The 13,065-nt window shown below is 49.1% G+C and overlaps 1 protein-coding gene across 3 annotated transcripts in view; it reads right to left on the bottom strand.

Annotated features, from left to right (window-relative positions):
• Window positions 1–13,065, bottom strand: part of EPB41 (erythrocyte membrane protein band 4.1) — a 92,250-nt gene that overhangs the window by 69,201 nt on the left and 9,984 nt on the right. Inside the window, exon 1 of one of the 3 annotated variants that reach the window (XM_035901244.1) lies at window positions 3,508–3,601. The exons of the other annotated variants lie outside the window; for them this stretch is intronic. The gene's annotated coding sequence lies outside the window, so the exon portion shown is untranslated. Of the gene's footprint in view, window positions 1–3,507; window positions 3,602–13,065 lie in introns of those variants that run through there. 3 annotated transcript variants of the gene reach the window in all.

The following is a 13,065-nucleotide window of genomic DNA, read 5'->3' as shown; positions in this document are numbered from 1 at the left end:
TATTCCAAAGGGAGGAAGATGCTTTAAAAAAATCCCTGCCTTACCGGGTGGCGTCCCCCTCTTCAGCACCCCGGGGAGGAGGAGAGGAGCCTGCCCCTGCCCTGCGCCTGCACATTTTGGTTTTGCTGGGTTTGCTTTGAAGCACGCCTGCGTTCAGCACGGACCTCGCTCGGGGATGCTTGCAGCGCACATCATTGCCATGTGGATTTGCTGTTTCCCAGGCGTTTTACCTGCTGACATTACGACTGCAAGCCTGTTTGTTTTATTTAACCATGCTCCTACTCTTAAGCTACCATCCAATTACTGCTCCCAATTACTCGGTGCTCAAGAGCCGACATTAATTACAGTGTTCCCTGCGCACGAGGTTGCTGCTGGCTGTGCTGCACAGAGTTGGAGGCACTGCTTCAAACCTGCCAGCATCCAGGACCAGCCTCTCCTCTGGGAAAAGAAATAAGAGATTCCGGGTCTCGTTGGTGGACTAACAGCCCTGAGCAAGAAAAGCAGGTTTGGTGAAACAGCGGATGAGCAGGAGGTCATCGTAGCCTCAATGCCCAGATCGCAGCAGCCTCTGCCAGCCCCTCAGATCCCCCATGCATCCACACACTAAATGTCTGTTTTATTTATTTGGGATTCAACAACACACAGCATGAGTTCAGGACTGAGGATGTTAACCTGGAAATCTCCGGGATGTGGGGCATACATCACCATCAGCAGCCAGCGCTGTATAAATTCACGCAAGTTGCAAGTGCCTTTGGCAAACCATTCAAAAAAAAAAAAAGGAGGATGGAGACCCCAAACTCCCCAGACTACAGGAGAAATGCCTGAAAACCACCTCCTTCCAAGCACGGGGCATTTTAAACCATGAACTGAGCACAGTCAGGCGTTAACACCCGACCTGGGAGGTAAAACCCAAAACAACTCCCTGTTGCAGAGCCCAGGGACAAGGGAGCACAGCGCGAGCCTCAGGAAACGGCGCAGAACGACCCTTTGCAGCTTGCGAAGCCTTCACAAACACACTGGCATCTGCAGACAACGGTGCAAGAAGTTATTTTGCAACTCGCATTGCTCAGATTTAATAATCACCCCAGTGCAAGACATCCTTCTGTCGGATTTTGAGAAAGACTCCGTAAACTTTGATCTCTTTTCTTCCTTTCCACAAATAGACATCTATTGCACAAAGGACTGATCCAGTGCTACTTGTGTGAAACAGCTACATGCCAGAAGGAAATACCTCTTTACCACAATTATCTACTCATTTTTTAATTGGGTATTAGATTTTTTTCTCCCCAAATGTGCATTTCTCTTGGCATGGTGCAGTGCACTTTCAGAGTGTTTCACGAATAGCACTGCAAAACTTATTCCTGACAACAGCAGGGAAGGTCAGTGCTAGGCTGCTTCTATGTACAAGTGGAAAAATAAAAAGGTAAATAGCTCTTCCCTGTGCTTCATTTCTGCTCCCAGCCCTTGCCTACCTTCCCAAACAGAAGCTTTTTGAGAAAAACCCACCTCGTTGCAGGTTTGCTCAGCAGCAGGGCTTGGAGACCCTGCTGGAGCACGAGCAGGGAATGCGGTGGTGGCACGAGCTGCCAGCAGGGATGTGCCTGCATGGGGACATGGGGAACATGGACGACTCACGGACAGCTGGGACTGCTTCGGTCAAATACTTTGGGGCAGCAGAACACGCCTTTCTAATCCACAATATATTTAATATTAAGAGCGGCAATTAAATCAATTAGTGGTCACCCAGTGAGCTGCTAGTTTACAAAAGGAGTTCATTTTAAGCAGCAAAATCAACTTGTAGCATGGCTTAAAATAGGAAGATGCTACGCAACCATAAACATGCTCATGCCATTAGGAATTAGGCAATGGTTGCATAGGCTTTTATTGCAGGTGGCACATACCAAACACGCTTGTTTAATGAGCAAGAGATGGGTGGATCTCGGATTTCAAATGAAACACATCCCCATTTACAGGGATTTAACCAAAAAGACAGTCGGCCTACTACTAAAATGCAAGTGCCACGTCCATTTCCCCACGCAGTAAATGCACATCACGTATACGATCGCTGCAATCCTACATAGCCATAAGGGGCCGTACCTGGTACCGCACCGGTTCATTACTTGCATGACAAACTATCAACTTAAAAATCAAATATCTGCACTGCTCCAAGCTGGTTTTTTTTCCCCAATTTGCATTTAAAAAAAAAATTATGATTCACTGCTTAGAGCAACAAAGACAGTTTTTTCCTCAAAAAAGAGAGCAACAAATTACAAGCATTATTTCCCAAAGAACCATTAAAGTGCTCATGGCTGCCAACACCAGGAGGTCTGGACCTTTTTGTGTCTTGGAGTTGACCTTTCATTTTAGGCTTGTACAAAGCCCAGGTTGTTTTCAAGAAACTTGCCCCATCCTGAGCTCTAGTGACTCATTCCCAAACATCTCTGACTCGCAGCATCCGAACTGGCTGCACCCATGAAACACCTTGTGACCAGGCAAAAACCACAGTAAATGGGTGGGGAAGCAATGCAAGGAGATTAACCCAGAAAAGCAGACAAAAGCCGCACGTTCTCCAGTTGCTGCTTCCTCCAGAGAGAAGAAACCGAGCGACTGCTGGCCTCCGCTTACGTAGGGATGTTGAGACGACGCTCGACGTCGTGGGGTGCAGTTGGCTGCATTTCTGCACTGTTTTCATAAATTGCTCCACTAGAAAGGCTCTGGTGATGTTTTTCAACTGAAAGAGTACAGAGAGGCTTGTGCTTCTCTCCGTTTGTTTTTTGTTTTAAAGAAATGTCTTCTCAAAATATTTTCTCAGGGAGGGTTTCTGCTGAAGTGGATCAGGGCATTCAACACGGGGAAAAACAAGCAGACCCCTGAAGTACACAGGAACAACTCACCCACAAACCTCGTACTTCAGAGTTGCGCGGCTGCAACTTCAGCCTACGTCCTCTCCACCCCCAGCTAGATTGTGATAAAAGTTTATTACAACAGATGTTTTCAGTAAAAAAAAAAAAAAAAAAAAATGTTCTCCACCTATCCTTAGATGTTTTTCTAGTGGTAAAGCTGAAGTGTTACAAAACTTACAATTAATTAAACTTTAGTTTCAGTATAACGAATCGCGACTTGGTTTTTTGCCAGTCAGAAGTTTCAGAAGGTTAAACCGTCTCCAAAACAAGCGCAATCTATCCACAGATTTTCAGCTGATGATAACGCATCAAAAGGGCACAGTTCTTTGTTTCCTTACAATTCTGTTTTCAATTTGAAAGACCCAGGCAGGAGGTGGTACCCTGCACAGCCAAACCAGGGCTGAGGGCTTCCTGCATCTGTTCCTACCACATGAGCGATTTACAACTGTTTGCGATGAGAAATCATGAAAAAAAAAAAAAAAAAAAAAAAAAGTTAATGTGCAACCACTTCCACCAGCAGCATTAGCACAGCAAACAAAGCTAACCCCCTAATCAGGCTTGCACCTCGCCAAGCCACCGATTAGCTCTGCGCAAACCTTCCGACCTACTGAACTTGTGCGTGATGGATCTCCGGGCACGGGGTGCTGGCAGGTCTCCCTACATCGGCCCTGCTGCTCGCTTCACCTGTGTTTGCAATGAATCTAATGGCTGGCAGAGATGCAGCTGTGCATCTACCTCCAAAAAAAAAAAAAAAAAAGAGAAAAAAAGTTGAAGCCCACTGTATTTGCATTACTAGATAGCCTGCCTCTTCTGCGATTAGGGCCATGGTTTAGTGGTGGGATGGCAGTGCTAGGTTAACGGTTGGGCTTGATGATCTTAAAGGTCTTTTCCAACCTAGACGATTCTATGATTCTACGATTAGCACTGAGTGGATCAAACCCAGCCTGAACAACCCTGCCAGTGTAATAATGAGGCAATATTGATGCTGGAGAGTCTAGTACAGTTATAGAAAGAAATAAAGCTGCGAGAAAAGCGTCACAGTGAAATACCAAATTTCCCTGTAATTGCAAGCCTCCTTGCTTTGCTGAAGTCGTCTCTCATGTTCATTATCTAGTCCCATTCCTGCCTCTGGAGGCACACGGGCACATAACACTAATAGATTCAGTTTCCCCGAGCTCTCCCTCTCTATTCATCATGCAGTGGGAGCTCCTTTTTTAATAAACTACATCTTTACAAAAGGAATATCGCCATTTGTCATCATCAGGTCAGATGAAGAGAGTCAATCATCATTTTGCAATAAGCCAAGAGCAGCAGCTGCAAAATACGAAGCCAGTAACACTGCCCATGCCAGGGCTGGTTTCCCTACCAGCATCCGAGATGCTGTTCAGCCGGGCGTTTGCAGGCGGAGATCGAGGGTACCTGAATGCAACCGAGAAGCGGAATATTTTCTGCATCGGTGCCCCAAAACTGTGGGGATGGGAGACACCTGCTACTCAAAGCATCTCACTCCAGAAGCAAAGTAAAATAGAAAAAAATTTGCTCCAGCATGCAAGCAGGGGGAAGAAGGTTATTCTTTGAGACAAACACACTGGGACACTGCCAGTGCCTTGGGTTCTTCTTACGGTTTCTAACGTGGGGCGAAGCATCCCAAAACCACGCTGCAGAGAGGGGCAGGGCTGCGATCCCTGCATCGGGCCGGGCAAGATGCTGCTCCGACCTCATCGGCCAACTCCAGCTTTTTTCCACCGTTTCCTGGGGGAAGGAAGGGAAGCGCACAGACAGGCAGGAGCAAACAACACAGATACTGCTGCCCATAAACAAAGGAAGTGCTTTTTGAAGACAGAATCTAGGTAGGCAGGAGGGAAATAACAGAAGCAGCAGTTACAACAACAACAACAACAAACTCAACAAGACGTCTAAAGAAACTATTTCCTCTAATGAATCAGGCTGGAAATGGTATCAGACGCTGCTGAAGTCAGAGGAATCCAGCACGTGGCCATTTCCCCGTGCTATCAGCAGCACGCCCTTCCCATGTTGATGCAATCGCCCCCGTTGCTCCTCCTGGCTTCACCACAGATAAACCCTCTTCTCCAGGGTCCTGCGCCCATCCTCTACAACATTATTTTTCAGAAACTCCAGAAGAATGAAGTCGGCCGATCTGTGTAATTAACTCAGCAAACCCGTGCACCTGCAAGAGCTCTTTTCCATCACGTTCAAACACCCCAGGAGGCCTGGCTGCACATGAAAATCAACAGAAAAACAACATATATTTAGCCTGAGCTTTTTCCCCTCCCAAATCAGTTTCTCTTCCTAGCTGTTGCCCCTCTCCGAGAAAGCATGGGGGTCCTTAAACCCTCTGGACTAGAGCTATGTACAACAAACAGCTGAAAACAGTCGTTTTCTCTGCGTCTGGACTCCTCCCCAAGCCCCAAACATTTCCAACTTCTACCCAGGTGGAAGTTATTCCAGCAGCCGTACCAGGCAGCCCACACGTCAATTTTATAGTATTGCTATTGAATGGGCTTATTCACCAAGAGTTTCACTAGCTTCTCACCATGCAGACTCGCTTTCAAGTCAGCAGTTAGAGACAAAAAAGCAGCAGTATCGTCAGTGACCGCCAGCACCAGCCCTGGGAGGGATGGAGGGACATCCCCAGGAGGGATGGAGTGGCACGGGGGCAGTGCCGGTCCTCCCCGAGAAGGACGGATGGAGTGACATCCTTGGGAAGGGACATCCCCGGGAGGGACGGAGGGACATCCCTGGGAGGGATGGATGGAAACGGGAGCAGTGCTTGGTACTCTCCCCACCTGGTCCCTCACTGCTCAAATTCGAATACTTGCTACTGAGGATCCTAAAAATGCTGTTTTCTTGTGTGGGATGTGACCTCTTCCTCCTCCAGGAACCCTGGGAACACATCCTCTGCCTTCTGTCCATGTCAGGGCACACTTATCTTGAAGACAACCTTCTTACTGCCTCTACACACTTGCACGTGCTCATGCAAGAGGAACGGAGATGTCGGTCAGGTGGCATTTCTTTTGACTTAACACCAACAACCCCCCCCCGCACAATTTAAACACATGATTTCCATCTTGCACATCAATCGCTGCCAAGCCAACAGTTGCAAAAGCCTAGGACAGAAAACTTTGGCCTAATGCTGGATATTAAGCCTTTTCGGACAAAACAAACAGCTGTGTTTTCATTTATATGAGGAACCAGAGGGCTCCCTGGCCCGGGGGGGATTACAGCTCGCCACCGCTCTCCCCCCCCCGTCCACCCAAGGGGCTGCATCCCTGTAGGGTCCCACCAGCTCCTGTCCCTAACAACTGATGTGCACATCAAGATGACGCCACAAGCAGGACGAGGAAACCACGTGCATACAGAATCCAGTATTTAAGACAGAGTAACAGGTTTTGTTTGGGGATCCAAAAGGGGTTTTTTTGTCAGACTGTCACTCTGAGCTGCCTCTACACCTCTTAAAATTTGCATCTTCCCGTAAAGCCCTGGGGCATCCTGCTCACCTCCGGCCCCTGCGTTTAGAGGAGAAATCAGGGATATTTGGTTTTAGGGCCCCTCTTATCATTTGTTTCACGACCTGGAAGGCAAGGCAGGGTTGGAGGGGGAGAAACATTTCCTAGCTACAGCAGCTGAAGCTAGACCTGAAAGATTTTCACCCTTCCATGAACCAGCCCCTGCCCAATGACAAACAACTCTTAAAACTCCCCAGGAATGGTCCCCCGCTGCATGTTTCTCATTTTCCAAGTGCCTGGCTTGAGGCACTGCGGGCAGCTCACAGAGGCAGAAACCCGGGCTTGAATATAAAATGTTCTACCATGCTCCGCGTCTGAGGGATAAAACCAAACGGCCCTTCAAGCTTTATTACCATTACCTGTCCCAAAGCATCCAGCCCCATCTCACAAGCGAATTGCAAAGACCAGCTCACGCTTTTGATGCATTTGCACACACAGGCATCGCAGATGAACCCGGGCGGGAATTATTAATCCTGTCTTTGGAGCAGAGATTGAATAGCGGGACATAAATACAGCCCGGGGCCCCGTACACAATGCGACGGGACTGTTCCCACTTAGCGGGCAGCTTTCTCTTATATTTAGCGATACGCAAGCCCTGCGGGGGAAAAGCCTGTATGCAAACACACACTGAGACCGCGCTCGCAGAAAACGGTGGAGGAGATGCTGTGGGACCAGCAGCAGCACACGCCATCTTCCACCTCCAAGTGTTTGACTCTGCAATTCTGCTATAAAGCCGCGTGAGCGGCTTAGTTATTTATTTAACTAAAAGCTTTTAATTATCTCTCTCACACACACGCATTACGTAGGGCGGGGAAGGGGGGGAAATAATCAGCCTACAACTGGTGACTCGCGGGTTCAAAGGAATTGTGGTTTTCATAGAAACAGCTAACTAGCCCAAATCTCCTCCTGCTGCTTCCAAACCGTGCCGCCATCCGCAGGGCTCTGTCCACGGTGCATTTTGCTGCGGTTACAACTCAGGCTGACCCAATCCCTGGAAGAAGGACCATGGTTCAAGCAAAGCAAAGGCTCCTCCCTGAGCCCGGGCTGCTGGCTTCCTCGGGTGGCCACGGAGGACATTATCGTGGTGTGAACCTGCCAGAGAGCCCAGCTGACATCCCATGGCACCCACCCTCATCAACAGACAGAAGGAACCGCTCGCCAAAAATACAGGTGTGGGAGGGAAGAACACAATGTGATGGCCATGGCCACGGCCAGAGCACACGACCGGCCAGCCACGCAGCTCTCCCACTACCAGAAACACACTGCAAGCAAAAACACTCCCCGGAGCTGCTCTTCCTCCTGTGTCTTCCAGGCTCTGCGTGAAGATCAGGAAGATACAAAAGGCTCGGTCCCCTCCAAAAGCGCCAGAGTTCAAGTGCTGTGCAACTTAATAAATTATAAATTGTAAGTCACTGCTGCAGACGCTTGCTCTGAGCACCACCGCCTAAAGCAAGCTGGCATGGGAATTTGTTTAAAAAGCCCGTATCAGAATAGCAGTGGGGTCTGGAGGAGCATGCCCTGGAAGAGTACGAGCGCTTGAAACACACATCCCAAGCCCCACACAATTTTCCTCTCTGTGGAACTGCTTCATTTAACAAAAAGGAGATTTAGTCCATCTATGCCGACAAATTAAAAGTATTTGCTTTTAATACATCATGTTAGCAGCATTACACAAGCAAAAATTCACATAAACAGAAAACAAGCGTAAACAAGTGTAAACAACCGACTGAATGTAAAGAAACTAATAATATTAATCTGGATTAAGTACAAGCCATGAACATTCCTACCTAATCCATCTGATGGACAAAGATAAATCCCTGCTATGCTGTATCCTACAGTTCTTTGCAACTTAAGGAACCGCAGCACTGATCAAAACAGCGCAGCAGATGAGAAGTATAAGGTGAAATCTTTACGTATAGCCGCCTGCTTAATCTACACAAGATTACAGCAAAAGCCAAGCACCAAGAAAGCAGAACAATCATTGCAAAAGATCACCAAGCCCAGAGTGCAATTTCCACTCAAGATGCAAAGCTTCACGTCGAGCTTCCCCAGAGAGATGCACGACAGCAACGAAACACAGCTCCAAGTCTGAATATCTGCCATTTCCTAATGCTCCAGAAAAGTTGCACAGGGGTGAACTGCCGTTAGGGACAAGAAGATCAGCAGTAGAGTTTAAAAAACCCAAAATAAAGTTTATGAGAGGAAACAATTTGCATCCACGGGACTACTGCAGGCCCCCTCAAAGACTACCTTATTAAAGCAACATCTCTGATTCATCACTGCTTGTTACCATGAAGGCCAAAGCAGCTTCAGCAAGCAGAGCAAGCCCAGGCAAACCCGGTGGAGCACCCAAATACAACCCAGCCCGAGCTCCCCATCCACAGAGCCGTGCACACCTCCACCTGCAGCAGGGTGGGAAGCATACGCTCTGCCTCCCACACCCACCGGGTTTCTCCATTCCAGGCAATGCCCTGGCCTGGACACCCAGAGAGAGCCCAGAGCTCTCCCCATCCACAGCATCTCCGAGTTGCACCGACTTCTTGGGCTCTTTGCAAGAGACAGATGCAATGTGGCAGTAAGTGGCTGAAAAAAAACCCGCTCGCAGCAGGACAGGTACTGTCAAGGTCCCCCCAAAAACCCCTCATTAGAGAATCCGTCAAGGAAAGGTGTTTGATGAGAAACTCCTGGCCAGGTGCTGTGGACACACAACCAACACCTCCACAAACTTCCCCGAGGATAAAGAGCCGGAGGTTTACTCACTGACACCAAAAATCCAAGATTCCTTTGAGATACTAAGTAACTCCTGGTGAAAACCCAGCATAGAGTCACTGCCTTCCCTCAGCAACACTTCTGTACAGACAATTTTATTCCAGCATGTTATATGCTGCATTCCCGGCACCACCATCCACCCATCAACATATCATCATCTACCCATCAACATATCATCATCCACCCATCAACATATCAAAGCACACGGAGCATCCCAACATCCCGTGGCTGGAAGCCTGCAAGCTACCCCGGCACAGCAACACTTTGCTCGCTGATGAATGAATTTGTAAACGTGGTTGCTTACTAGAGAAGCCACGTACCTACCAGCCTACCTCCCATCAATTCAAATATTTGCTCCGCAAGCAGCAAATGGGGCGTCAGAATAGATATGTTTTACCGCTTTCCAAAAAATCAAACGCTGTCAAGTGAAAAATATCGCGGCCGCTCATGCAGAGCACGAGGGCAGTCGGCAGCGCGTTACCGGAGACAGAAGATGTAGATCTGGATAATCATTGTCTAAAGCGTTTTTAGCCATTGGGAGCATACGGTGTGTTGAAACGGGCTGAGAAGAATCCCTCCTCCCCTCGCCCGGGCCAGGACTGCCCGAGAGAGAGGCTGCTGCCTTCCCATCAAATGCGTTGCTTCTGATATGAATTCGGTTTAAATTGCAATTGTGAGATCAGAAGAAAACACAGGTAATCCGTCAAGGAAAGGTGTTTGATGAGAAACTCCTGGCCAGGTGCTGTGGACACACAACCAACACCTCCACAAACTTCCCCGAGGATAAAGAGCCGGAGGTTTACTCACTGACACCAAAAATCCAAGATTCCTTTGAGATACTAAGTAACTCCTGGTGAAAACCCAGCATAGAGTCACTGCCTTCCCTCAGCAACACTTCTGTACAGACAATTTTATTCCAGCATGTTATATGCTGCATTCAACATATCATCATCCACCCATCAACATATCATCATCCACCCATCAACATATCAAAGCACACGGAGCATCCCAACATCCCGTGGCTGGAAGCCTGCAAGCTACCCCGGCACAGCAACACTTTGCTCGCTGATGAATGAATTTGTAAACGTGGTTGCTTACTAGAGAAGCCACGTACCTACCAGCCTACCTCCCATCAATTCAAATATTTGCTCCGCAAGCAGCAAATGGGGCGTCAGAATAGATATGTTTTACCGCTTTCCAAAAAATCAAACGCTGTCAAGTGAAAAATATCGCGGCCGCTCATGCAGAGCACGAGGGCAGTCGGCAGCGCGTTACCGGAGACAGAAGATGTAGATCTGGATAATCATTGTCTAAAGCGTTTTTAGCCATTGGGAGCATACGGTGTGTTGAAACGGGCTGAGAAGAATCCCTCCTCCCCTCGCCCGGGCCAGGACTGCCCGAGAGAGAGGCTGCTGCCTTCCCATCAAATGCGTTGCTTCTGATATGAATTCGGTTTAAATTGCAATTGTGAGATCAGAAGAAAACACAGGTAATCCCTGTTCTTCTAATCTAAACCGGTACAAGAAACAATTAATGCATTTATGTGAGGAAAAAAGCCGTCATTCTCTCCATTTCATAAGGCTCTAATTAAGTTCTAAAGGTAAGGAGCACGATGTTTGTCCTGATTTTTACCTTCTGCAGCAGATTATGTTTGTCCATGGGAATCCTAGAAAATCCTTGCCTTCTTTATTAAGGCCACATCAGCAGAGATATGCAAAGGACCCCACTGCCTTTTAAATCACACCCAATGCTCAAAATTGTCACGGAAACGGAACTGAAGGTGCCAGAGGCTGGCACCATGGTGTAGAAAAACAAACATCAAGTGCATTAGCAGCATCGACACGCGCCGCAAGCAGGACATCCCTGTTCACGACCACCACAACATCGCAGGAAAACCTTCAGTGAGTTCAGAACATGGTTATGCCAGCCATTACCAAAAAAAAAAAAAAAGAGAGAAATCCCTACTATTGTACCTCCACAAAAAAACCTTTCCAGGGCTGGGGCACCGAAGGGAGCAGCGACACGCGAGTCAGCTAATCGTGAAAGGAACTGCGCTCCACAGCGATGAACAGCGATAGCAGCCAGGTCAGAGCCCCTCCGCGTCTCCCACCAGCATACGGCCGTGTTCTCCTCCCCCTCCCGAGACCGTACAGGGATTATTTTTACATTCAGTAACTCAATTGTGAAATGAGAATCAACTAACTGGAAGGACCATCCCTCCAGATCTATGGAACTTAGGCAAACAAAACCTAGCGCATTTGGAAAGCCTTAAAATCCTAAAAATAAATAGCAAAGTGAGGCAAAAATTGATTTCATGCTGTTGTTCAGAGATACGATTTTACTTTGCATCTCTGTATTTTTACCAGCATCTTAATTGAATTATAACACAAAGGACTGAATTATAACTGAACTATAATTTCCAGCACAACACCTGCCCCAGAATTTGGACAGTCTCTAAGAAATTTTCTCTTTACAGCTGGACATATAATTCTTAAATAAACATTTATGCACCCACCGCGGGGAGGACTGCCGGCCGCTGCCCAAAACCAGCCCCCCCAAACCACACACAGCCCCCTCGGCGCACAAAGGGGGAGCAAGCTCCTTTTCCACAAGAAACACTTAAGTGACGGCGCTTGTGGACCCAGCACTCACAGATATGTCACGGTGCAATTTTAACTCATTCCGGGCCCTTTGGAGTTGTTTTCATTGTAAATGTTGCCTCGTTGGAGATAAAAAGTAAAAACAAGCCTCGGCGGAAAATCCTTTCAGCTGAAGAGCGTTGCTTCCCAGCGGGCTGAGGTGTTTTCCTGAGCTGACATTCAGAGAGAAGCAGGATGCACGGCCAGAAAAGAGCCTTTGCCCAGCCAGTGCCAGGCCACGGCACCCATGTTCATCCCACGGGTGGGCAAGCGGGGCTCCGCTGGTTTGCAGAGCCCGGTGCTCTTTCCCGTCATGTCTCCTTCCTCTTCCTCCTCCTCCTCCTCCTGCACAATGGAGCGGGGCCCCCCGCCCCCCCCGCCAGCAGCCCCGGGCACACACCGCCCCAGCAAGGGGGACGACACGGGGTGCCAGCTCCCCCACGCTGTGTCCCCCCATCCCCGTTATCGCCCCGTTTCTCACCTCCTGCAGAACCTGTCTCCGTCTGAGCCTCAGCCTTTCGGCTTGCAGTTCTCCATGACACATGCACCCCCAGGGAGAGCTTGCACACCGCGCTGTGCACACACAGACGCACCGTGCACGCAAACGTGCATTGTGCACACAGACACTGTGCACACACACGCCGTGCACCCCAGATACACCACAAACAAGCACACACACTGCCTGTGCAGGCACCGTGCGCGTGCAGACCGTGCATGCACGCTCAAACCCCATGCACACGCACCCTCTCCACGCACAGAGGCACGGTGCACGCAGAGCATGCACACATGCATACACGCTCACCGTGCAGACGCAGACACACCTTTGCACGGAGACCATGCAAACGTGAACACACGCCCCGCGTGCACGCACCGATAACACCGTGCACACCAACCACGCACGCACACGCTGTGCATACAGAGGCGCACCGTGCAGACACCCCCCCACACACACACACACATATAGATACCATACGTGCCCAGACAGCGCAGAGACCGCGGGCACACACTGATACGCCGTTTGCACACACCCGCATGCACAGATGCACCCTGCACGCGCACACACCGACACAACCGTGCAAAAACCATGCGCGCACAGATCACGCCGTGCGCGCAGACCCTGCGTGCACACACACGCCGAGCACGCAAGCACACACAGGGTGCACGCACGGACACGCCACACATGCATGCATGCATGCATACACGCGCAGGGTGCACGCGCACACGCTC

This window comes from Egretta garzetta, unplaced genomic scaffold, assembly GCF_000687185.1.
Source record: "Egretta garzetta isolate BGI_Z169 unplaced genomic scaffold, ASM68718v1 scaffold368, whole genome shotgun sequence".
Lineage (NCBI taxonomy): Eukaryota > Metazoa > Chordata > Aves > Pelecaniformes > Ardeidae > Egretta > Egretta garzetta.
This window is presented reverse-complemented; position numbering and strand designations above follow the sequence as displayed.